Genomic DNA, 25,085 nt, shown 5'->3' with positions numbered 1-25,085 from the left:
TAGAAAACTTTTGCCTCCTATTTGGAATATTATTAACATCAGCTGACAATCAGAGGGCTGATTGGGAGAAGGACTCTGGGATTTCCCCATTCATGTCAGCTGATTCCTTACCCATAGCCTTAGCTGGGCCTGCTGTCCCCAGGTCCAGAACCTCTCTGGGCCAATTGCCTCAGAAGGATATTTCTATTTTCTGCCAAGATAGAGAAGAAGTAGTTGCCTAGCTGCCCACAGTGTATTTTCTACCCATATTTTGAGACAATTTCACATTTAGTGTATGGGAAATAAGATTTGCTAAGCAAAAGGCTTGCTATAGGATAATGTAGAATTATTTGAGTGGTATTCAAGGTGCTCTGCTTCCTAACAGGTGTGCAGTTGCACATGTGTGTGCTGTGCCTGGGTGACAGATGTGCTGAACTGCCCAAACATCTCAGCCCTTGGGAAACTGCCAGGCCTCCAGCCATGGGCAGCATAGTCCATTTATCCCTGAGCAGTATATATGAATGATCATTTCATGTGTGTGTTATGACATGAAAAATTTTGGGAAGTATCATTGTTTTGGTTTGCTAAAGCTGCTGGAATGCAATATACCAGAAATCATTGACTTTTACAATGGGGATTTATTAACTTGAGATTGACAGTTCTCAGGCTGTGAAAATGTCCCAATTATGGCATCAACATGATGACATCTGGACTCTGAAGACAGGCTGCTGGCATTGGGAGCACCTGTGTCACATGGGAATGCACATGGCCAACATCTGCTGATCCTTCTCTCCCAGGTTACATTGCTTTCAGCTTCTGGTTCCAGTGGCTTCCTCTCTGAGCTTCTGTAGGTCCTCTCTTAGCTTTTCTGGGGCTTTTATCTGTGAGTTTCTCTGAATTCATCTCTCTTTAAAGGACTCTAGTCAGAGGATTAAGAATTACCCTGAATGGGGTGGGTCATAACTCAGCTGAAATAACCTAATCAAAAGGTCCTACCCACCATATGTCTGCACCCACAGGAATGGATTAAACGAACTTGGCTTTTTCTGGGGTACATAACAGCTTCAAACTAGCACAGCTATCCTCTAAAATATTATTCAGTCTACATTTCCAGTCTTATCTCTCTCAGCTTCCCAGAATAAGCTCTCTTTTCCAGCTGATATCTGGGATCTCCCATTGCTATACTTATTGTCCTCCTCTCTCACTTTGTTTTACTCACCTGGTCTGCCCTCATGTGATAGATCTCTTTAAGTCAAATCTAAAATTTCAACCACTTTATGAAGTTTTTCATTTTAGCTGTGTGTGATTTCTCTTCCTCTGAATTCTTACAGCATTCATTTTCCATAATACTGATTATCCTTCATCTTTTTCTGCTTTGTATTGTACTTATTTACACACATGTATTTTTCCTACCTGACTAAATTGTAAGTTTACTAGAGGCCCAAACACTGTCTCATTCATTATTTCACCCTTTTACTGTACCATCTGTGCCTTCAATAATCTTTGAAATAAATGAATGAATGAGTGTATTAATTAAGGTAACCAGTATACTAACAGAGCTCTTTGATAACGTCCATTGGTAAACTTTAAATCTCCTCACAAACCCAAGTAAACTTTCTATGGGAACAAGCTCAGTTTTTTTTTTTGTTTGTTTTTGTTTTTGTATTTTTACTTTTATGGAATGGTGTTGTGCTGTCTGGATGTAGGGTGTAGTTTTGCCCTTTAGTAAAACTTTCATCATCAGCACTGAGTTTGGTTTCTTTTCCCTATCATCAGAATATAAAAATCAATATGACTCTGTCAATTCTGGTCATAATTTATTTAGAAACTCTTTCTTCCCTTTAAAATGATATGGAAAAGAACAGAAAACTATAGAAGTAAGCAGAACATATCCATGTCATACAGAATTTCACCTTTTTTCTTCTCCTTGTTCAGTTATATTTGCATGTATAAAGCGTACTGAAAACACCAACCCATTTATTTTTTTGTTGCTTTTTTATGCAATTTTATTTACACCATAAAATCATCCAAAGTGTATAATCAGTTGTTCACAGTATCATCATATAGTTATGCATTCATCAACACAATCAGTTTTTGAACATTTTCATTACTCCAAAAAATAAAAATAAAATTAAGAATAAAAATAAAAGTAAAAAAGAACATGAAAACATCTTATACTTCTTGTCTCTACCTATTATTCATTGACTTTTGGTCTCCCTTTTTTCTACTCATCTGTCCATACACTAGATAAAGGGAGTTTGGGCCACAAGGCTTTCACAAACACACAGTCATCCCATATAAACTATATAGTTATATGATAATCTTCAAGAATCAAGGATACTGGATTGCAATTCAACAGTTTTAGGTATTTCCTTCTAGCTATTCTAATACACTAAAAATTAAAAAGGGATATCAATATAATGCATAAGAATAACCTCCAATATGACCTCTTAACTCCATTTGAAATCTCTTAGCCCCTGAAACTTTGTTTTGTTTCATTTCTCCTCCCTCTTTTGGTCAAGAAGGCTTTCTCAATCCCACGTTGCTGGGTCCAGGCTCATCCCTGGGAGTCATGTCCCACATTGCTTGGGAGATTTATACCCCTGGAAGTCACGTCCCACATAGTGGGGAGGGCAGTGAGTTTACCTACAGTGGTTTGCTTAGAGAGAGAGGTCACATCTGAGCAATGAAAGCGGTTCTCTTGGTGTGACTCTTAGGCATAATTGTAAGTAGGCTTAGCCTCTCCTTTGCAGTTACAAGCTTCATAATGGCAAGCTCCAAGATCAAGGGCTTGGCTTACGGCAATGGTAGTCTTCAGTGCTTGCGAGAATATTAGGAATTCCCCAGGTGGGGAAGTTTAGTATTTCCAAATTTTCCCCAGTCCCTCAAGTGGGCTTTGCAAATTCACTCTTATTCTCTGTCCAAATTATTCTGGGATGTATTGGGGCTTCATGCTAACCTGTAGAAACCAACCAAGTCTCACTCCCTATTCAAGGTTCCATGTAATTATGGTGTTTGGATAAACTGATCACACAAGTTAAATTATATACCCCCTGCTACAGAAAATATAGATTTTCCACCAAATAAACATCTCTTCCTTGGGTCTCACAAAGAAGTTGAAGTTTTAAAACACAGTCAATATCTTTCTTTTCCCTTTAGTCTGGTTTACCTTAGTCCTAACCAAGTCCATTTTGTTCATATCTCTAATTAAATCTGATCTCTTTTTCAGCTTCTTTAACATTTGCTGTATGGGGTAATGCTGACATTCATAGCTGCCAAACTCTGGCTCTGACTCTCAGATATCACACAGATACCTGAAGTTCCAGGGACCAGCCAGGTTATGCACAAACAGCTCATCATCTCAGAATTTAGAAATAACCGTTATAACTCATGGATAGATATGACTGCTTTAGGAGCTTACAATCTAGAAACCTTTATCGTAAGCCTTCCCCGATAACCTATACTCTCAGATTCAATTCTCTGGGTTTTTATGTTATAGTTAGTCCAAATTAGTGAGGCATTATAATGTTTGTCTTTTCAATTCTGGCTTGTTTCACTCAACATATTGTCCTCAAGTTCCATTCACTTAGTTGCATGCCTCACAACTTCATTTCTTCTTGCCACACTCAGTATTCCATTGTATGTATACACCATAGTTCACCATTCTGTTTATCGGCCGATGTACCCTTAGTTCATCTCCACTCATTATGAATTATGAATACTGCCACCATAAACACCAGTTTGCACTGTCCATTCATGTCCCTGCTTTCAGTTCTTCCAAGTATATGCCCAATAACAGGGTTACAGGACCATATGACAACCCCATAATTAGCTTCCTATGGAACCACCAAACTGCCCTCCAGATGGGCTGCCCCATTCTGCTTCCCTACCAACAGTGAATAGGTACATCCCTCTCTCCACATTTTCTCCAGCACTTGTATCCCTCTGTTTATTTGTTAAACAGTTTTATTCACACATGATACAATCCATTCTAAGTGAACAATCAACGATTCCTAGTATCATCACATAATTATGCATTCACCACCACAATCTATATGAGGACATTTCCATCTCTTCCCCAAAGAGAGGAAGAGGAGCAAAAAAAATGAAGAATACAAATATAAAAGTTAGAAGAAAAATAAAATAAAAATAAAATATAATGAAAAGGTCAGATACCACCACCACCAAGAATCCCATATCTCTCCCTTATACCCCCCTCCATAGACATTTAGCTTTGGTTTATTGCCTTTGTTACAATTAGTGGAAGCATATTATAATGTTATTGTTAACTACAGACTCTAGTTTGCATTGATTATATTTTTCACCTATACCATCCAGTTTTCAACATCCTTGCAATGTTGACATTCATTTGTTCTCCCTCTTTTAAAAACATTCTTATATTTACACATTTAATCACCATCATCGACTACTCTAGGTTTTGCTAAGTTATATAATCCCAATTTTTTTTTCTATCTTTTCTTCTAGTGTCATATATACCCCTAGCCTTCCTTTTTCAACCATACTCACCCTCATCTTTGTTCAGAGTACTTACAGTTTTGTGCTAGCATCACTCAGTAGTATGGTATCCATTTCTGGACCTATACAATCAATCCTGCTGAGGCTTATGTACTCCTTCAGCATCAGAGGCCCATTTTCTAACTTCTTTCTATATCCTGACAAACTGTGTTCTCAACTTTAACTCTCAAATTTCACTCATCAATGTTAGTTCATATTAGTGAGTCCATAGAGTATCTGTCCTTTTGTTTCTGGCTAATTTCACTCAATATAATGTCTACTGTCTACCATTTTATCCCCTGGACTCCAGAAGTCACATCTCATTTTAATTTTTTTCTCTCTCTCCCTTTTTATGCCCACCAACAGTCCCCACCTTTACTCTCCCCTCCAAACCTCTCCCTCTGGTTCCTTCCCATTTGTCTGCAGTGCCCTCTTCCAGCATTTCTGCAGATCAGGTCTTCTGTTCACAAAGTCTCCCAATGTCTGTCTGTCCAGAAAAATGCCAAACTCTTCCTCATTTTTGAAGAACAGCCCTGCCAAACATAGTATCCATGGTCAGCAGTCCCTCTCCCCAAGCATCTCAAACATATCACACCACTGCCCTCTTGCTTCCATGGTCTCCACTGAGAAATCCACACACAGTCCCACCATGCCTCCTCTGCAAGAGATGGATCGCTTTTCTCTTGCTGCTTTCAGAATTCTCTCTTTGTCTTTGACATTTGATAATCTGATTCTTACAAGTCCTGGAGTAAGTCTATTTGCTTCTTAGATATGAAATTTTATGTCTTTCATAGAGATTTGAAATTTTCAGTGAGTATTTCATCCATTATTCTTTCTGCCCCCTTTCCCTTTTCTTTTCCTTCTGGGACACCCATGACTTGTTTATTTGTGTGCTTCATGTTGTCATTCAATTCCCTGAGACCCTGCTCATATTTTTCCATTCTTTTCCCTATCTGTTCTTTTTTGTGTTGGATTTCAGATGTTCTGTCCTCTAGTTCCTGAATCCTTTCTTCTGCCTCTTCAAATCTGCTGTTGTATGTCTCCATTTTGTTTTTTTTTATCTCTTCTATTGTGCCTTTCATTCCCATAAGTTCTGCCAATTGTTTTTTTTGAAACTTTTGAGTTCTTTCTAACATTTGCCCTATGTCTTCTTTACATCCTTCATCTGTTTTGCCATGTCTTCCCTCAACTCATTGATCTGATTTTTTAATTGATTTAACATATTTGTTTGAAGAGCTTTAATTAGTTGTTTCAACTCCTGTATCTCATTTGAAGTGTAAGTTTTCTCCTTTAACTGTGCCATATCTTCATTTCTTCTAGTGTGAGTTGTAATTTTTTGTTGTCTAGGCATCTGGTTTCCTTGATTACTTCAATCTGAGTTTCCCAGAACAGATGGGCCTAGGTCTCAGGAAGAGGTTGTAATCAATAGCAGGTTTCCCTGAGGATGAGACCCAGAAAGTTGTCAGATTTTCCTGTGAGGCCTCTAGGTGCTGTGCTTTTCCTATCCTGCCCAGCAGGTGGCACTGTCAGCCTGCAGCTCCAAACTGGCATAAAGAGGTGTGTTGCCTTTAATTCTCAGTGGACCCTGCTGTCAGAAGTCAAGCTTAAACTGTTTCTGAACACCCCCCACCACCACCACCCAGGCCCTATGGTCTGAGTTCTCTGAGGGAGGGCAGCCACTTGAATTAGGCACCGCCTCTCCCTTTTCTTAGGGAAGATATGCCCATTAGGGATGTATCTCCTACATTTGACTTCTTCCTTTGACTCTCTAACTATCTTAACTCCACCTTTGCCTGGGTCAACACTGACAATTGAAAATGCCTGAGGCTTTCTCTGATGAATGACTTATAATGAGAGGAAAAAAGGAAAAAAAGAAAGAAATCCCCTTTTCAGAGCCAGTCCCTAGCCCCCAGTTACCAGTCAAGAACCAGAATTGTTGTCCAGTTCTATGTGCCCCTTTTCTTGGGACACAGCCCTTTTCCAGTATTCTGAGCTTAGCCAATTTCAAGCCTCTGTTTTTATATAGATAGATAAATAGATAGATAGATAGATAGATAGATAGATAGATATAGATATAGATAAAGATATATATTTTTTCCATCACTCCTGCCTCCTTTCTGCCAGGAGAATCCTCTGGGTTCCTTTCCTGCTTGCTCCAGGTTTATCTGTGCCTGTAGCTTGTACTCAGTAGTTCAAATTGTTAATGAAAACTGCAGTAGGGGCTTGGTTGAGCTACCTTCCCTTCCTCCCACAGAGAAGTCTTCCAACTCAGCCTGCCGTGCCAGCGAGGTAAGGGTGCCAGCTCTACAGTTTGGGGAGCTTTACTTACAGTTCTTATGCTGTGATCTCAGATGTTCCTCCCATTCCAGACTGGTGTGCAATGTGTGTCTGGTCACGGATATCCTCCAGCAGGTGTTCCAGGCTTTCTACTAGTTGTTCCTGGCTATATGCTAGTTGTTCTAGAGGACTAACTAAATCTACACCTCCCTATTCTGCCATCTTGATCCACCTCTATATTTTCTTTTGAAGCTAGCCAAAAGGGTTGTTGTTTTCCATGGGAAGTCCTTGTATTATTAGCTCTTTCTCTAAAACTTGTCCATCTGAACCTATTTGTTTGCTTTGTTTCTCAGTTCACAGAGTGTTACATTTTCATAGTTTTCATTCTAGTGTTCTTTGTATATCTTCTCTTTGTTCTCTGCTTCCTGACATTGGACCTCATATGGCTCCAGCCTTTGGACTGAGTGCTGGTAAGGCAAAAGTATATGTTCCATATTTCTTCTCTTCCTGCAAGTCATTGTTAAAAGTAATGTGAGGGTCTTAGGGAAAATAGAGCTCAGAGTTAAAAGCTCTGAATTTGGATTTTAAATGTTTCTTTAATTACTCAGTAACCTTTGGAAAATTATACCCTCTCTCTCTCCAAGCATTTTCCTTTATCTATAAAGCAAATAGGTTAGACCAAACCAGAGGTTTTCAGGATATAATCCTTGATGACCCAAGAGAGGAAGGAGATAGATTCCAGGCCATGGGAACAGAGAAGACCAAGCTACACACACAAGCACACACACACACACACACACACACACACACACACACACACAAACTCACAGGCACAGTAGTTGTTCTTGCTATACCTATGATGGGGGAATTGGCGTGCACAAAGGGTGAAATCACATCACCAGATCCCATACCCATATCCCTACTATACAAATGCTTTCAGAAAAGTAAAGTCACCACTGACTGGAAAAGTCACTTAAGTTTGTGGTGAGATACTGCTTTAGGGTTTGGCAATAGAAGTCATCAAAGAGCATAGCACAATACTACCAGCACTCAGTTTTCTATTTGTTAGTTTTATTTGTTTCATATATTGGAAAACTTTGTAAATGTTTATTTAAAACAAGGATTACATTGATAAAAGTAAGAGTTTTTAAACCACTGGTCTAATCAATGCTATGATTCCTTTCAACCCTAGATGCCATGCCTGACTCATACAGTGCAGCAATGACTGTCACACTGAGTTATGTATTTGTTGTCTTCTGATTAAATGAGTCAAAAAAGGACCTACAGAGTACTAATTAAGGGAACACATGATAGCACTGATCCTCTGACTTATAAAATTCTGTTTTATGCTCTTACATGCTTTGTCATCTTTGCTCTCATTTGCTCATAACAACTGTCTGCCAGGTCACTGAGGATACAATCCCTGGTGGTTACAGGCATGAGGTTTGCGGTCAATCGGATCTGGGCTTGAGTCCTGTTTTTGCTACTTACCAGCTGTGAAATCTTGGGAAAGTTCTTTAATGTCTCTAGTACTCCATGTTCCTCATCTACAAAATGGGATAAGATTTTTGTAAGACTATAAAATCTTCTTCAACTAGTTAGAATTAGGCTGAAACTATATAATTAATGTAAGGTTTTTAATATAATGCCTGATAAATGATACATAAATGTAGCTATTGCTGGTGGCAGTGGTGTTTAACCCTGTCCTCAGAGTCAGCTGGAGAAATGTTTCTGAAGAGCCCTTCTGGTTTACCATTGTACATTTAGGTGCTCATTTTTCTTCATTTCTACTTCATGAATGCATGACCCTCTTGAAAAGTTTTTCTTCATATTCTAGTTTCAAATTCAAAGATCCTTGAGGGATGGCCTTATGTCCTTTATGTCATTTTAGTCATGTATTTCAGTATATTATACAGTGTCTGTATCGCACTGATGTTCAATAAATAGTGTTTGAATGAAGGAATGAACAAATCCTCAGATCAGTTTTACATTTTGTAATCTGAAATTTGTTCATAATCCATTTTTGCTTTCTGTCTGCCTCCACACGTGTATCTGAGGCTGTAGAGGTACTGCTGATATAAATAGCTTTTAACAACCTAATATGCTATAAACCACAAGTGGGATAACTCTCAGGCAGAATCACAAACAAGCACATATTCACTGGAAAATATGTTCAACTCAAGGACAGTTTCTTTCTACTGTTTGGATATACAAATATGTAGATGAAGCACCAAACTAGCTGTTTATATTAATGAATAATCATTCTTTTAGACCTAACTAAAGCCCCTTCTCTCTCCAAAGGACTTTCTTGGTAAAGCTCACCCAAACAGATTTCCTTCCTCCTTTTCTCCTTCTGTCCCTCCTTTGTTTACATCCTTCCTTTCACTTATATCTATTGTACACCTACCTACAGCATGGCAAGCATTACTGCAGGTGCTAGATATTAAGCTGTAAACTCAGTTAGACATGATCTCTGTCTTTGTAGAACTCACTTTCTAGTGAAGTCACCCAGTCACTTTCAGGAATCAGACAACTGTCTGCATGTTGGTCAGATTGGACTCCAATAGACAGGCAGGTAGAGTTACACCCTAGTACCACTAGGGGGCGTCAGTTTGCTCTGGCAGCGCAGCCACCTAAATGTCAGAGAATGTTTGTGGACACCAAGAAAGATGCCTATCCTTTGGTTTACATGGGACCTAGAGACCTAAGAGACAGAACTTGAATCTGGTCATCAGTGGGGCTCAGGCATATATACCAATGTGTCAGATGTAGGGAGTGACAATGATGAAGGAAATCATCATGAAGACAAAGAACTGTGTTAAAGAGGGCCTCCTCTGTCCTCAGCACAACCTCTTCCCCCAAGGGTCCCTGAGAAGCAAGGCCACGAGGAAGCTTTGTGAGACTGACTGTTCTCTGAACTTCTCCTCTCCAAAGTGTACAGGTGCTCTGAGAAGGAGAGGACAGTGGTGAAGATGCATACTCTATCACACTGCTCTCAAGACCTCATCCAAAGGAGCCAGTCTCCAGTAGCAGAGGAGACATCCTGCTTGCCAGCGAGGGAGAAGGATCTAAGGTAGGCTGTCCAGACAAGGTCCAGCCATAGCCATTTGTTAGCAGTGAGCAGAGGCATCATGAGCAGAGCAGAAGAGCCACAGAACTACAAGCAGCTACCCTGGTAGTTTGTGGAGAGTTACCACCTTCCCCAGTCTCAGGAAATACAAGTAAAGATATTTAGGGAGAGAAATTCTGGAAAAGACAAGAAGACTTCCTATTAAAAGAGAAAGGTCTCAGACCATTGCATTTTGGGGGTGTTGCTACAGTTTCATCCATTTATGTTTACTGGCAGGTGAGACTGGGTGACTTATGGGTCACACTATTAGATACACAACTGCAATAAAATATAATTGTCATAATACCTAACACTAACTGAATGTTTACCACATGAAAGGCACTTTTCTAAGCATGTTACATGAATAATCTCATTCAATATTCATATCAAATGTATGAAATAGATACTTTTATCTCCAATTTACAAAGGAGGAAACCAAGACTCAGGGAAATTAAACTGCCAGTCACACAGTTATGCTGTGGCAGAACTAGGATGGGAAATCGAGTGGTCTGATGCCAGAGCCCATGCTCGAGTTTGCCCCCCACAATTTACCACTTCTCTGATGATTGTGTATATGAAACCTTGTCTCTTAACTAGATGTAAGCTCTCTAAGGGTTGGGACTGCCTTGTTCATTTTATACTAACCCTCCCTCCATCTGCATTCAGCACTAAACGGGGTCCCGGGTGTGGGGTGGTCCTCTGGTCCAGACTTCAGATTGCATAATGGGTAATTTATATTCAATTGCCCTAATATGCTACATGCTGTTCTCCTCTCTCACTCCCAAGACACTCTCATTCCTTCATCTCAGACAACCGCCAATGTTTACACTGTCTAGTATCTCTCCAAAATACCTATCCTGGGTAGTTTTCCACCAAGTCTAATCCCCTAGAATTGTCTCATATTCTATCATTCTCCTTCTTCTCCCCAGGGAAGTTTCCATTTCTCTAATATAATGGACCTTGATCAAGTGTATAGAGGAAAACAATCCAATTAAGATAACTCAAGTAAGCCTAAAATCATTCATTTTATGCCAAGTTATCATGAACAATGTAAAAAGACACAGTTTCTACCTCAATAACTTTTATTTCTAGTCTAGGAGATGCAACATTTGTAGTAAGAACTATAAAATTAGGCCGAATGGATTAAGTGTCCAATTTATGGTATAACAGGGAAATTCCAAAAAGGGATAAATCACTTTGGACCTGGGATAATGAGGCTTCAAGAAAGTGACATTTGGATGGTCTTTGTCAAGTGTTGAAACAGGTAAAGAAAAAGGTTTATGTAGAGGAAGGACATTCCAATAGGGAGTCCTTTAACCCCTCCAGGATTATTTCAAGTTTTAAATGGATGTCTTTTAGCTCAAATGAATCCTAATGGATGAAACTGCTGCCAGTGGGAAAAGGGAATGGGAAAAGAACTATGAATTATGGGTTTCCTATTATGTACACTATGCTAGATATTTTGCATATGTTAACCCAGTTAAGTTCCCTAGCTCTATAGATGGGTCTTTATTACTTGAGTTTATAGATGAGGATATTGCCCAGTGTTAAAAGTTAATAGGTGACTGAGGTGGGAGGCAGGTTCAGTTTTACCTGGGTGCAGGACTGGATTTCCCTCTGCCCAACCATTCTGAAGTGCATACTATGGAGCATTATTTAAAAATAAGGGGTGGGGCAGCCCAAATGTCCATCAATGGTAGATTGGATAAACAAAATGTGGTATAGACATACAACAAAATCAAATTCAGCTGTAAAAAAGGAATGAAGTTCTGATAAAGTCTACTGCATGTATGAAACTTGAAGACAGTATTTTGAATGATAAGCCAGAAACAGAAGGACAAATATTATATGATCTCACATGGAAAGTAAGAATATGAAATTTTATAGAAAATTTTATATGAAAATTTATAGACACAGAAATTAGAATACAATTTACCAGGGGCAGGGATGGGAGAGGGGAATGGTGAATTAATGCACAATTGTTACAGAGCTTCTGTTTGGGATGATGGAAAAATTTTGACAATGGATAGTGGTGGTGGCAGTACAACATTGTGAATGTATTCAACACTACTGAATTTTATACTTGAAAGTGACTAAAATGATTAATTTTAGGTTGTATATATGTTACCAAAATAGAACTATACCACAAAGAGTGAACCCTAATGTAAACTATGGATTATAGTTAATAGTATAAGTATAATAATAATAATAATGTTTCATTAATTGTAACAAAGGCACCACACTAGTACAAAATGTTAATAAGAAAAACTGTGGAGGGTAGGTGGCATATGGGGACTCTATACTTTCTGCATGATCTTTCTGTAAACCTACAACTATTCTAATGAAAAAAAAAAAAGATGGAGGAAAGCTACTATGAAAAAAAATAAGAGGGGAAGAGTTCTATTGTCAAATGACATTGGAAAAATATATTAAGTCGAATTAAGCAAATCCCATTACTGCAGGTGTTCTTAGTCAATAAATATTAAGAATCTCCAAGAGGAGGCATAGACTGCACTACTTCCCCAGCTGGACCATAGAACTTGACTTTTGTGGAGCCATCTCTGGAATGAGAAGTCATCAAATACATCTTGGAGGCTGCTGCATTAAAGCCCCAAGAGCAGAGTTTCAGGTGGTATGTGGGGGTAGGTGGCTATTTAGGACTCGGGAACATTCCTTGCTCTCCCTGAAGCATACCAGTTAGCCAAACTCACTCTCTACTTTTGAGTGAAGCCAACCTTTGGAGCTCAATCAATACTTAGAGAATTGTATTGAATCAGAGAATGCAGCACATCTTCTCATTTCACCAGAGGTGCTACCAATAGCAGAACAATTTAGAGAGAGAGAGCAGCTTTGCAAGGAGCTGCCCTGGCAACGGCTTTGAGCTGGCTGCTCTATAAGAAACAGAAGGTCGTGTCGTGGGTGTTCTCTTTCCCTGCACAATCCAACAGTAAATTTCAGAGTTCCTTTTCCTACTCTGGATTATCTCCCTGCCCCCCTAACCACAGCCCCAAATTGTGACTTACAGGCTTAGGGTTTGTTTTCTACTGTTTTAAAGGCAGACTGGTTTCCAGCTCTCTTTTCATCAAACATTTATATGGTGGTTCACTTTGAAGAGAAAATATTGTACTTCTAGCTCACCCAGAGATAATTGTAACATTGTGGTCTTTATATGAGCTGCTAAACCTATAGCATTTTTGTGGAAAATATAGCCAACGGGACTTTGAATCTACATATTTTCTTAAATTATTAGGTAGACAGAAAATAGGATTTCAAGAACAAAGAGGGAAGAAGTCTGACCTGCATGATTTCAAATTTTATCTGGTTGCCCTTTCAGTTTTAAAGGAATGGTGGATTTTATATATTTTTTCATGGAGTATGGTAGGGAAAAATAATGATATCTCCATTTATAAGGCACTTTTAGCTTAGCAGGAAGTTAGTTAATTTCCATTACCTCACTAACCTTGATTGTTATTTACAATCCTGTAAAGTAAATGGGTCAATTACCGATTGACCTCTGTAACACAGAAGAGGAAACTGACCTGAAATAGTGACTCTTTGATGGCCACTTGGCTTTTAAACTTATTTGAACGTATCTATTGAATAATTAATATATGACAAGCACCATACCAGGGCTGGGGAATATGAGGACGAAGATGAGTAAGATAGTTTCCTGATCTCGCAAACCAGGTAGGGAATGACCAACATAGAAATGGCAAACTCTAATCTGTGGTGATGAGCACAGTGACAATGCCAGCTCTTCCCATGCTAAGGGAGCCTTTGCTTTCTCCGTGAGAAATGAACATGTGTTGAAATTGATTCAGGGAAGCGATTCTTAAACTTTAGGGTGCTCCAGAATCACCAGAGTGCTAGACTGCACCCCCAGATTCTCTGGCTCAGTGAGTCTGGAGTGGGGCCTGAGAATTTGTTTTTTAACAGTTGACACTGATGTTGCTGGTCTGGAGACCACACTTTTGACAGCCACTGGTTTAGGGAATAGTTAATGCAGGGCCTTGGAATTTTGGCAAAAGTTGGATTTATTGCTGAAGAGATTGGGAAGGATGCCAATTAAGGCTCAGAAAGATTATCATGTTGTATTAAGAGCTCAGTGAGAAGGGAAATTATATATGTTTTAGTGGCATCAATTAACATTTCTCTACATTGTTGCTACCAGTGCTTAGGAGGACAAGAAGGAAAGTGGAGAAGTAGGAAGATTGGATGGATCCTTATTTAAGACTGACTCGGAAGCAGAAAAGTTACAGATGTTAGTGATAGTGTTAGTGAACATGTGACCTCATTTGGGTGGGAGGGAAATGAAGACAGATTGAGACTGATAGACCCACCACTGTTGTCTTCATATTGTGAAGCAATGTGAATAATTATTAAAGCTGCATGTCTATGGAGGTGTCTTGAGGAGAAGACTTTGGGCCTGTCACTCATTGCTTCAAACAGAGCAATTATGATTTTACTTTACGTTGTGTCTATTGGGATTCCTTGTGAGCATTCATTTCCAGTAAAGGTTCTGCAGTCAAATGAATTTGGCCACAACTGACCTAGATTAAAAGGAAGAGGATTTATGGGATTTTCTTGAAATGGGAATTCTCTTTAGTTCTGATTATGGTTCATATGCCTTAGAAAGGACGGACTCTGGTTGCCAAGGTGAAATATCCTTTGTGTAGCAGTGATTCTGGAGTAATGCTTTCATGGAGAAAATCCAGATGAGCTATAAACACAGCTGTCTGCTAGTGAAAAGGTTATACACAATTACTCCCAAAGGCTTTGGGAAAGCATATATATATATACACACACATATATATATACATATATACATATATATATATATATGTATATATGTATCCCTTTTGGCTGGATACCATGTCCATGGGTCATTTAATTATTGGGAACATTCAGTAATTAGTGAATTCACTGGCTCAGTTGGCATTTGTCTCATTAATCCCTTGATGTTTTGTAAATGTTTTCATTGACGTTGTGCTATGACCTTGGTCTTCTTACATCATTCCAATTGGTGTGTTTCTGGAGAAAGTGTTTGGGGGAAATATGAGACAATTATATACAATGGTATCTACATATTAACACACCCTTTAAAACTTATGCTATAATTTTGTCAGGTATCCCCAAAATATGTTTGGATAATAACTTGTATAAAATTTAGTTAAAAATAAAATGCTTAGATTTGGAACCACTAAATCAACATTTCTAGTGGGGCACCTGGAATCTGTATTTTCAACAAGTTCCCAAGTGATTCTTATATAGTCAACTCAATGTTGGCCATTTAAAAACCACAGATTTAGATCACCAAGACATTAACATGTCCTTTGTGAGGTATCCAATCAGGGCTGGTCTACAATGTAAACACTGCATAATCTTCAAGGGCAGCTTAACCTTAGTGCCCACCACTCATCGCTCACTGCCATTTTTATTTGCCTTTATGAGTCATGTCTCCCCAAGTATTTGTTCAAAAGAAATTTTCACTAATGATCCTCTGGGGAACAGGAAGCAAAACTGGAGAAGAATGTAGTTTACAGAACTACCCTCAGAGAAAAATGTAAACTGATCCCAATCTCTCTGATCTTAAGTAATTCTGGTGGGTTTCAGCACTTTGATGCCACTGAGGAAATGTAGTTGCTGCAGTATATGAAGTGGAAAGAGAGAATTTAACACATTATCTTTTTAGATTCTCACAAGTCTGCATTGTAGCCGTTAGCCCTCATAAGTGGGGAGCTGAAGATCTGCACAAATAACGACTCCAGTGTCTCACAGCTAATAAGTAACCAAATCAGAAGTCACAACCAGAACTTTCTGATTCCAAAGCCTCTGTTTTCTCACAATGTGGCATAATACCTGTGCAGCTCTCCTGTTTCCCACTACCATTAACACTGATGTATGTTGCGATGCATTCCGACGAGATATCGGTGTCACCGGAATTGCTTGACTAAGGCTCCTGATAGGAGGCTGTGGGCATGGAAGCCATGGAACACAGTGGATATGGGCATGTGCCCTGGATTCAAACTGTCTTAGTTTGCCAGGCTGCTATGACAAATACCACACGGTAATTTGGATGAACAACAGGAATTTTATTGGCTCACAGCTCTGAGGTTAGAAGTCTACAATCCAGGTAATGACAAGGCTTGCTTTCTTCCTGAAGACAGTGGTTTCTGGGGCTGGCTTCCAGCAATCCTTGAGGGTCCTTGGCTTTCCTGTCCCCTGGTGATATCCTCTTCCTCTTCTAGGTGCCTGCTTGACTTCCTGCTACCCTCTGTGGTCCTCTTTAATCCTGCTCCATTTCTTCTCTTTATAAGGCCTCAAGAAATTTGTACTAAGGTCTACCCTGCTTCAGGTGGCCACATCTTGACTAAAAATAACATCTTCAAGAGGTTCATTTAAAATCGATTCAGATTGAGGATATGTATAAATTGGAGTACGTAATTCAAACTATGATATAAGAAACTTATTTTAGGATTTCTAGACCTCAGTTTTTTTCTTCAGCAAAATAGAGGTGATTATAATACCTAATTGAGGGCTTTTATAAGAATTGCTTGCAGTAGAACACATGGGTACTCAGCACAGGTCCTGGAGAGTAGTACTCGCTGAATACATCAAGCAACTGGAGCTATCATCATGTCCAGGCGGTCACTCAGGCCCACCTGACCCAAGTTAAGCACATTGCAAGGGGTCCCAGCTTGCCTCATGTACTGGGTTCTTCTTACTAAATTGCTCTTTTTTCTGTGAAGCAAGAGCTTTTCCTCATGTATCAATGAAATCATTTATTTTTCAGTATAATTCTGGTTTCATGTAGTTTTATGAATCCTGATAAATGTGATTTGTTTTCTGCATAATTCAAATAGTCTAACTTTTGTATTTTCATCAAGATAAGTCTTGTAATGGGAAGGGCTGAGACCTTGCATTCATACAGCACTGGGTTCAAATGTTTCCGCCATCATTCTCTAGTTGTGAACTTGAGCAACTTTATTTACTTTCTTTGAAATTCAGTGTTCATCTGTAAAATGAAGATAATATCTATGTCAAATGATTATTGTAGGAATTAAATATTGAAAGGACCTAAGAATATGTAAAATACCTGACAGTAGGAATGTAGGCACATCATTTAGGAATGATTTTAGCTGTAAGTAATAGAAACCCAACCCACAAGTGGCTTAAACAAATAGGGCTCTATTTCTGTTCTAACAAAATTTCACAGATGGCTGCTGGAATTAGTTCTCAGCTCTCGGTAATGATAACAGAAACTCAGACTCTCTTTTCTCTCCACCAGCCCTGGCACATTACCTTTCATTCGGATTCTGTTACTCCACAATCATAAGATGACTGCCGCAACTTCAGACTTCAGGTTCCAAGAAGGAAGAGAATAAAAGAGAAGTAAAGAGTCTTCTCTACAAGAGACTTTGTCTTTGTGTTCAGGAATAGAATCCTCCCCAGCAGAGTACCCTTTTACAGATCTCTGACCAGAACTGGGTCACATGTCTACCTTTAGATCAATCAACATCCAGGGGTACCATGATTCATCACCCCAGCAGGGGTCTGACCTATATGAGAGAAGAAATCTAACCAGATCACTGGGAAAATTTGGGTTCTATCAGTTAGCAAGAAGGAGGACAGATAGAAGGAGACACTAGGTAGGCCAGGATAATATCTGCCACAGTAGTTATTTAAACAAAGGTGACTTTATCCCTCCCATGATCTAAAACAAATTATACATTTATAATTTTTTAAAAATCTGGTTTGTTTATGAGTCCTGATATTTTTTCAGGAAAATATGATATCTGAATCTGAAATATACTATAGGATCTAGGAAAGTTACCCTTAAAAGAGCCAGTGTTTCAAGAAATAACCTTATTTATTTGAATCAGATTTTTTTTAGCATGGATAACAAAAAATGCATTTCAATTTAATATTAGAGGAGATTAATAGCAACTGATGGACCACTTTCAAAGAACACTCATATTGGCTAAAAGCTTAAGTAATAGAACTATCTGGGAAGGTAAGATTTGCACTGGACTTTTTCCCGGAGTGGCATTAGTCAGGCACTGTAAATGGAGGAGGGAAGACTTGGAGGCATAGCTAAGTGTCAAGAACTGCCTCTTCTAATGTGGGAAGAATTTACTTAGAAAGTGTGGACAATGTTTCATTGCAGGTCTATCCCAAGCTAAGATGTGACTCCTAATTTCATTTCCAGTCTCATATCTCACGTTTCCCCACTCTACTGCCACTCACTCTGCACCACAGCTCCTTGTCTCCAATAACACCCCCAACTAGTGTGGATCTCCCTGTTGAAAACTGTCCAGGCACCTGGTACTTTCCCTTGAAACACACATAACACCATAATTAATTGATCTGTTACTTTCATGATTTTGCTTTACTGTCTCTCCCTCCATAAAATATAACCTCCTTGAGGTGCTGTGTCTTCAGCACCCACAAATGCTTGGTATATGGTAGGCAATCCATAAGTATTTATGTTTTAATATGTATATTTAGAATGCTCAGATAAAGAAATTTATCCAATAATCCAAATATACTGACAGACTGGAAAGGAGGAAGTGAATTTTCACTTTATAACTTAATTTCCCAGAGCATTCCTTTAAACATGGAGTTTTTTTTCAGATGTTTAAAATATGATTTAATTTACTAGAATTTGATTCACATTACTTTTCAGGAACACATACACACACCTAGGGCAAAACCATCTGCTACACACATACGATATAAATTCCCCATTTTCAGGCATGATTCAATGCAGATTATTAAAAAAAAGGAAAAAGGCAGAGGGGAGGAGAAACAAGCCATTTCTAGGATACCATCCCAAAGATCAACAAAGAAAGATCGGGTATCTTTTAGGGAAATTAGTTCTTACTGTGGGTGGATGGTAGTGTGGCCCTAAAGCAATCATCTCCTACCCTTTCTCCTAAGAGCAGGTTTGGTTTGAATCAGTGATGGAGCATGAGTTTGGTCTATGGAGGACTGGAATGGTTGTTCCTCTTTGAAACAAGCCAGGTGGGTTGCTGGCCAAGTGCATAAGCATTAGTGCTCCGTTGGGAGAGGAAAGGGGAGGTTGTGGAATATCAAGATCTGGGTAAAGTGATAATGCAGCTAACAGTTCTTGAGAGTTCACCGTGTACCACATACTGTGCTGTGCACTTGACCTAGAACATCTCTTTGAACTCCTACTGCCACGCACTCCCTGTGGCGGACTGAATCATGTCCCCTACCAAAAGACATATTCATGTCCTAACCCCGGCCCTGTGGCTGTGGACTCATTTGCAAATGGGATCTTTGAAAAAGGCTAAACTGAAGCAGGGTGAGCCTTGGTTCTATCTGACTGGAGTCCTTATAAGCAAAGAACATTCAGACTCGGCAGTAGGAGTGAGGAAGAAGCAGCAGGAGATAGATTGCCAAGCAGTGGAGGATCACCGCAAACCACCTCTGGGACACTACAGACTTTGAAGAAACCATGGCCTGCTGACACCTTGATTTTGAAATTCCAGCCTCAAAACTGTGAGACAATAAATTCCTATTGATTAAGCCAACTGTCTGTGGTATTTTGTCATAGCAAACTAAGACACTCACTTAACAAAGTTTGGAAAGTCATTTGATCTCGTCACTCGAGAAGTGAAAGAAAGGTCCTTGCTCTACCTCATGACAAAATAATCTTTGTGGTTCATAGGAGGCAATGGATGTGAAAGCACTACTGAAATATAAAAAATTTAACTATGCCTCATATATTTATTTAAGTATATATATACCTATTGTATATATTTACTTGTATGTTTGTATTTGTATTTATTTTATTTTAACAAGCATTATATTGTATCTATGCTCAGGATATAATAGTAGCTAAGAGACAGTCCATCTTACCAAGTCTTTAGGTCAAGAAAAGTTGTCTTGGTTAAAAATAGTCCACATGTACCTATTAAAGGATGAAAACCAGTTATCCAAATGAAGTGGGACAGGTGAGGCCAGGGTATGTCAGACAGAGGCAGTGGAATGAGCGAAATTATAAAGGCATCCAACACATGGCTTGCATTGGGAAGTGAAAGCAGTTTAGTATTATTAGATGTAGAATATGAGTCAGGCAGTGTCAAAAACTGAGGCTGAAGAATTAGACAAGGGCCAGGTTATATAGGGCATATTTTTAGATGATGGAGAAAAAATGAACTGTTTTAAGCAGAAGAAGGATATGGTTATATTTGTATTAGAAAGATCTATCTGGGGGCTGTATGTAGGTTAGATTTGCAGGGAGCAAGATTAGAGAAAGAAAGTTAAGTTGGGATGCTAACATAGTAATTCTAGCCTGATTACAAGGCTTCAGCTGGTGTAATGGTAGTTGGGATGGAGCAAAGGGAATAGATTCCTTACATGTATGTGTATCGGGGGAGGCACATTGGCAGAAGCTGGTTAGTGTTTGAATATGATAATAAAAAAGAAAAACAAAAAATACAAAGTCCATGATGAATCTGAGAGCAGTAGATGTTTTTTGGATGTGTGGATGGATGGATAATTTAATAACGTAAATGTTGAAAGAGATTCGTGTGGTTCCTGGCCTTTTGTGGTACCAGAGATCTGGTTTGATTTTTTGCTCCTTTTAGTCTAATTACTCAGTCACTCACACACTAAAGTCCTGTGAATCCTACCATATACCAAACACTGTGCTAGGTTCTGTGGGAGTTGCAAAAATGAATAATTATGGTCACTCCCTTTAAGCGGTGTGCATTTTGTGTGTGTGTGTGTGGAGAAACAAGACTTACAGCTAATAATCTAAGACAACCAGGGGGCAAATCATCGGTACAGAAGATTAGTGGTTCAAAACTCGACTGTGAAAGATACGAGATAGGGTGGCCTGGATGGTCTTATGGTGCGTGTTCAACTTTAGCTGGGCCTTAAAGGAGAAAGTCAATGCTGTCAGGTGGAAGTAGCAGAGAAACAATTCCTAAAAGAGAGAATGCAAGGAGCAAAGGCATTGAGGGATTGGCAGAGCTGGGTTTGAGGATTTTGAGTAGACCAGTGTATTTGGAGATGTCCTCCCTCCTGTCTAGCCACATACGGGATGTGTTAGGTGACCCAGCTTTTGAATAGAGCTCCTTAATTTGTCATAGCGGATCCTGCAGGGATCTCTGGGGGACTTCTAAATCTTTTGGCAGTCTCGTCAGTCCCTTTCACAATAGTAAATTGAACATCAATGTATGAAATAATATTTAAAATAGATAAAAGAAGAACTGAAATTCTTGAAGTGGAGGTGAGAGGCTGGCCCCCATTCATTCAGCCACCTCAGAGATAATTCCTAAGACAGCTTTAAGGAAGCTCTAGTATTCCTTGGGTTTCACTGTGTGTAAACCATTGATTTAGTCCAAACCCTTCATTTTACAGATGGGAAAACTAAGACCCAGAGAGGAGATGTGACTTGTTCAAAGCCACATATACTAATATCTTGGTGGATTCAAGCTGTAAGTAAAACTCATATCTCCTGGGAAAACGTTGAGCTGTAACAAATTCTACTTCTTGGTTGGAGAGAGGTGGCTTGCTAAATCTTACACTGTCCAGCTTTGGGTCCTTTCTTGGGCATTGTGCCAGTTTGAATACATTGTGTCCCCCAAAACACCATTATCTTTGATGTAATCTTGTGGGGACAGACATATTAGTGGAGATTAAGTTGGAATATTTGGATTAGGTTGTTTCCATGGAAATGCACCCCACCCAACTGTGAGTGATAACTCTGGTTGGATAATTTCCATGGAGGTGTGGCCCCGCCCATTCAGCATGGGTTTTGGTTAGTTTACTGGAGCACTTATATAAGCTCAGACACATGGAGCAGCCTTGCTACAGCCAAGAGAGACACTTTGAAGAATGCATAGAAGCTGAAAGAGTAGCTGCAGATGAGAGACAGTTTGAAGATGGCCATTGAAAGCAGACTCTTGCTTCAGAGAAGCTAAGAGAGGACAAACACCCAAAGAGCAACTAAGTGTGACATTTTTGAGAAACTGCAGCCTAGAGAGGAACATCCTGGGAGAAAGCCATTTTGAAACAACAACTTTGGAGCAGACGCCGGTCACGTGCCTTCCCAGCTAACAGAGGTTTTCCGGACACCATTGGCCATCCTCCAGTGAAGGTACCCGATTGTTGATGACTTACCTTGAACACTTTATGGCCTTAAGACTGTAACTTTGTAACCACATAAGCCCCCTTTATAAAAGCTGATCCATTTCTGGTGTTTTGCATTCCGGCAGCATTAGCAAACTAGAACAGGCATTTGCCAGTAACATTGTGCAGGGGAGATCCAAAGAGCCTGCAGAAGTCCTGCCTAGTTGCTAATGAGCATGGTCAGAAGCCACCTAGCAGGCTTCCTGTTTGGCAGTGAGTACAGACATGACGTGCCTTGTATTGCCTCAAGAAGAGCTCATTTCCCCTGCTCTGTGTTCTGAAGAAAATATCTCCACTTTTGACAGATGTTCTAATTCAACAATTAGCAGTGACTTTGACAAGCAAAAATTACTGGTTGCTAAAGCCCCACTTAATGAAATAGAAGACATAGTATTTTTATACTCGGCAGCCTTGGGCTGTGTAGCTTGAAGCAAGAGTTGCCCTGCATTTCTTGGGCTTATGTGTTTCACCACTGACTGTAATTTATTTTTAAATGTTCTAAAAATGTGACCATCGCAACAGCTTCTGGGTGGTGGGAGGAGAAAAGAGACGCATGCGATGCTGATGAAATGGCACACACTAAAAGGGCTTCCTTCCTGGTCTTTGGTACCATTATATCATTTTGATACCATTATATCAGCTGAAGGGAGATTTGTTAAGAGAGTCCCCAAATGGGGCATTTATCTCCCACAAATTAGTGCTCACTTTCTGGCCACTCAGATTTCCTGGATAAAATCAAGTTAGGAAATTTGGTTGGTTTCAATGCTCCCAGCTCTCCTTTTTGCATTCTGTGCCTACTTCTTTAATAATAATACACTTCTCCCATTTGTCCACTGCATACCAGGTCCTTCCCAAACCTCCTCTATTTCTCCCAATAAAACTTACTCCCCAAAACATTCATTCTAAGTATATCGAAATAATCTCAGGTCCTCAGGGTTAGCAAATCATTAATAGCCGTTATGGCCAAACCTCTTTTATAATTCATGAGTGCATTTTGTGAGGATTAGTTTGTTTAATATCAGATAATATAATCTGTGCACATACTTTGTGTAAATGATAATATGTGACAATATCTCAATAGCGACCCCACTAGCAATCACCACTGCCAACATCCCCATCTTGTGCAAGTCCCACTCTTCCAACAGGTACTTCCTTTACCACAAACTCCAATGAAGAAGCTTGTTCCAATCTGGATAATAAATATTAATAAATTTTTTTCTTCAAGTCTTTTTACATTAAAAAAGCATAAGTTCTCCTATTCATTTCCCATTCCCCAGGGGCTCATCTTGAACATTCCACTTGGAGGCTGTGGATAGACCTTTGAGGGCAGCCTCCTCTGTTCTCTCTGGAGAAGTTACCTGTGCATCTGAATCCATCGTGTGGTTTGCATTGATTGTGAGGCCTTGGGTCTGTGCACAACAGGGACAGGTGCTTAGAGGTCAGATTCTAAGAATTGAGGGCTACATACAATCCAATTCCAGTTCTTCAAATCCATATTTGTAGGTGACACATGCAGCCCAAGAAGGCATAGTCAGCCTGGCTATCAACAATCCAACCAGGATGTTGTCTGACCTGACTTCTTAAGTGCTAAATTCTAAAGGTCAAGCAGGCCTTGGTCCCTGTGCCAGTTTGAATGTATTATGTCCCCCCAAACGCCATTATCTTTGATGTAATCTTGTGTGGGCAGACCTATCAGTGTTAATTAGATTATAATTCTTTGAGTGTTTCCATGGAGATTCACCCCACCCAACTGTGGGTGGTGACTCTGGTTGTATAATTTCCATGGAGGTGTTGGCCCGCCCATTGGGTGGTCTGAATTAAATTACTGGCACACTATATAAGATCAGACAGAAGGAGCGAGCTTGCTACAGCCAAGAGGGACACTTTGAAGAAAGCACAGGAACTGCAGATGAGAGACAGTTTGAAGATGGCCATTGAAAGCAGACTCTTGCTCCGGAGAAGCTGAGAGAGGATGAATATCCTACGTGCAACTAAGAGTGACACTTTTGAGGAACTGCAGCCTAGAGAGGAATGTCCTGGGAGAAAGCCATTTTGAAATAAGAACTTTAGAGCAGACATCAGCCACGTGCCTTCCCAGCTAACAGAGTTTTTCCGGACACCATTGGCCACCCTCCAGTGAAGGTACCCGATTGCTGATGTGTTACCTTGGACACTTTATGGACTTAAGACTGTAAATGTGTAACCAAATAAACCCCCATTTATAAAAGCCAATCCTTCTCTGGTGTTTTGCATTCTGGCAGCATTAGCAAACTAGGACAGTCCCCAGTTTCCTCATAACAGTTTGTTCTCCCTCTCTAATGATGTGATTCTGTCACCACTTTGTGCTCTTTTCTTCTGCTCACCATTCAGAACCCCCATAGTACTTCTGAGCAGGGCATATCTTGCTCCTTACATACACCCCTTTACCAATTCCTATGAGTCTTATTCTGTAATGTTGTGCACATTTGTCTAATCTTCTCTATGTTCACTGTTTGCACCCCAGTTCAGGCCTCAAAATCTTCTGTCTGAACTGATAGAACAGACCCCCACCAATCTCTTTGTCTCCCATCTGCCCTCACTCAAATCTCTTCTCTACAATGCCACTTCAAATATGCCTCTTCTCTGTTCAGAAATTCCCAATGGCTCCTCCATCACTTGTGGTATTAATTCATCAGCAACTCAGGTTGGCATTCGCAGTTCGCTTAATCTGCCTTTTTGAACTGCCTACATTTCTCTCTTAAATTCTTTATGTTCCAGACAAATGAATGTTTCTGCTATTCCTTTAACAAATCTCACATTTTCACACCTTTGGGCCTTTGTTACTAGTTTCCTCTGCTTGAAATATAACCCTCCACCTTCATGCTTTATTTCAGCCATTACTTTTTGAATACTTGGTAAACTTTTCAAAATCTTTAGCCTGCAAAATATCTACCTACTCTTCTAGGCCTACATCAGATATAACCTCCTCTATAAAGCCTTTCTTGTCTTACCAAAGAAATGCCATTGCTATGTCTTTTAAACTTCCTTAGTATATTGTTTG

At 39.6% G+C, this 25,085-nt stretch overlaps 1 long non-coding RNA gene across 2 annotated transcripts in view; it reads left to right on the top strand.

The window, feature by feature from the left end:
- The window catches only part of LOC119518897, a 102,108-nt gene that overhangs the window by 9,437 nt on the left and 67,586 nt on the right, over positions 1-25,085 (top strand). Inside the window, exons 2-3 of one of the 2 annotated variants that reach the window (XR_005213867.1) lie at positions 9,706-9,844; positions 17,169-19,404. This is a non-coding gene — a long non-coding RNA (uncharacterized LOC119518897). Of the gene's footprint in view, positions 1-9,705; positions 9,845-17,168; positions 19,405-25,085 lie in introns of those variants that run through there. The other variant, XR_005213866.1, reaches the window with a different exon arrangement.

This window comes from Choloepus didactylus, chromosome 2 (genome assembly GCF_015220235.1).
Source record: "Choloepus didactylus isolate mChoDid1 chromosome 2, mChoDid1.pri, whole genome shotgun sequence".
NCBI lineage: Eukaryota > Metazoa > Chordata > Mammalia > Pilosa > Megalonychidae > Choloepus > Choloepus didactylus.
Note: the sequence above shows the minus strand (reverse complement) of the source record. Positions and strands in the feature narration are given on the sequence as shown.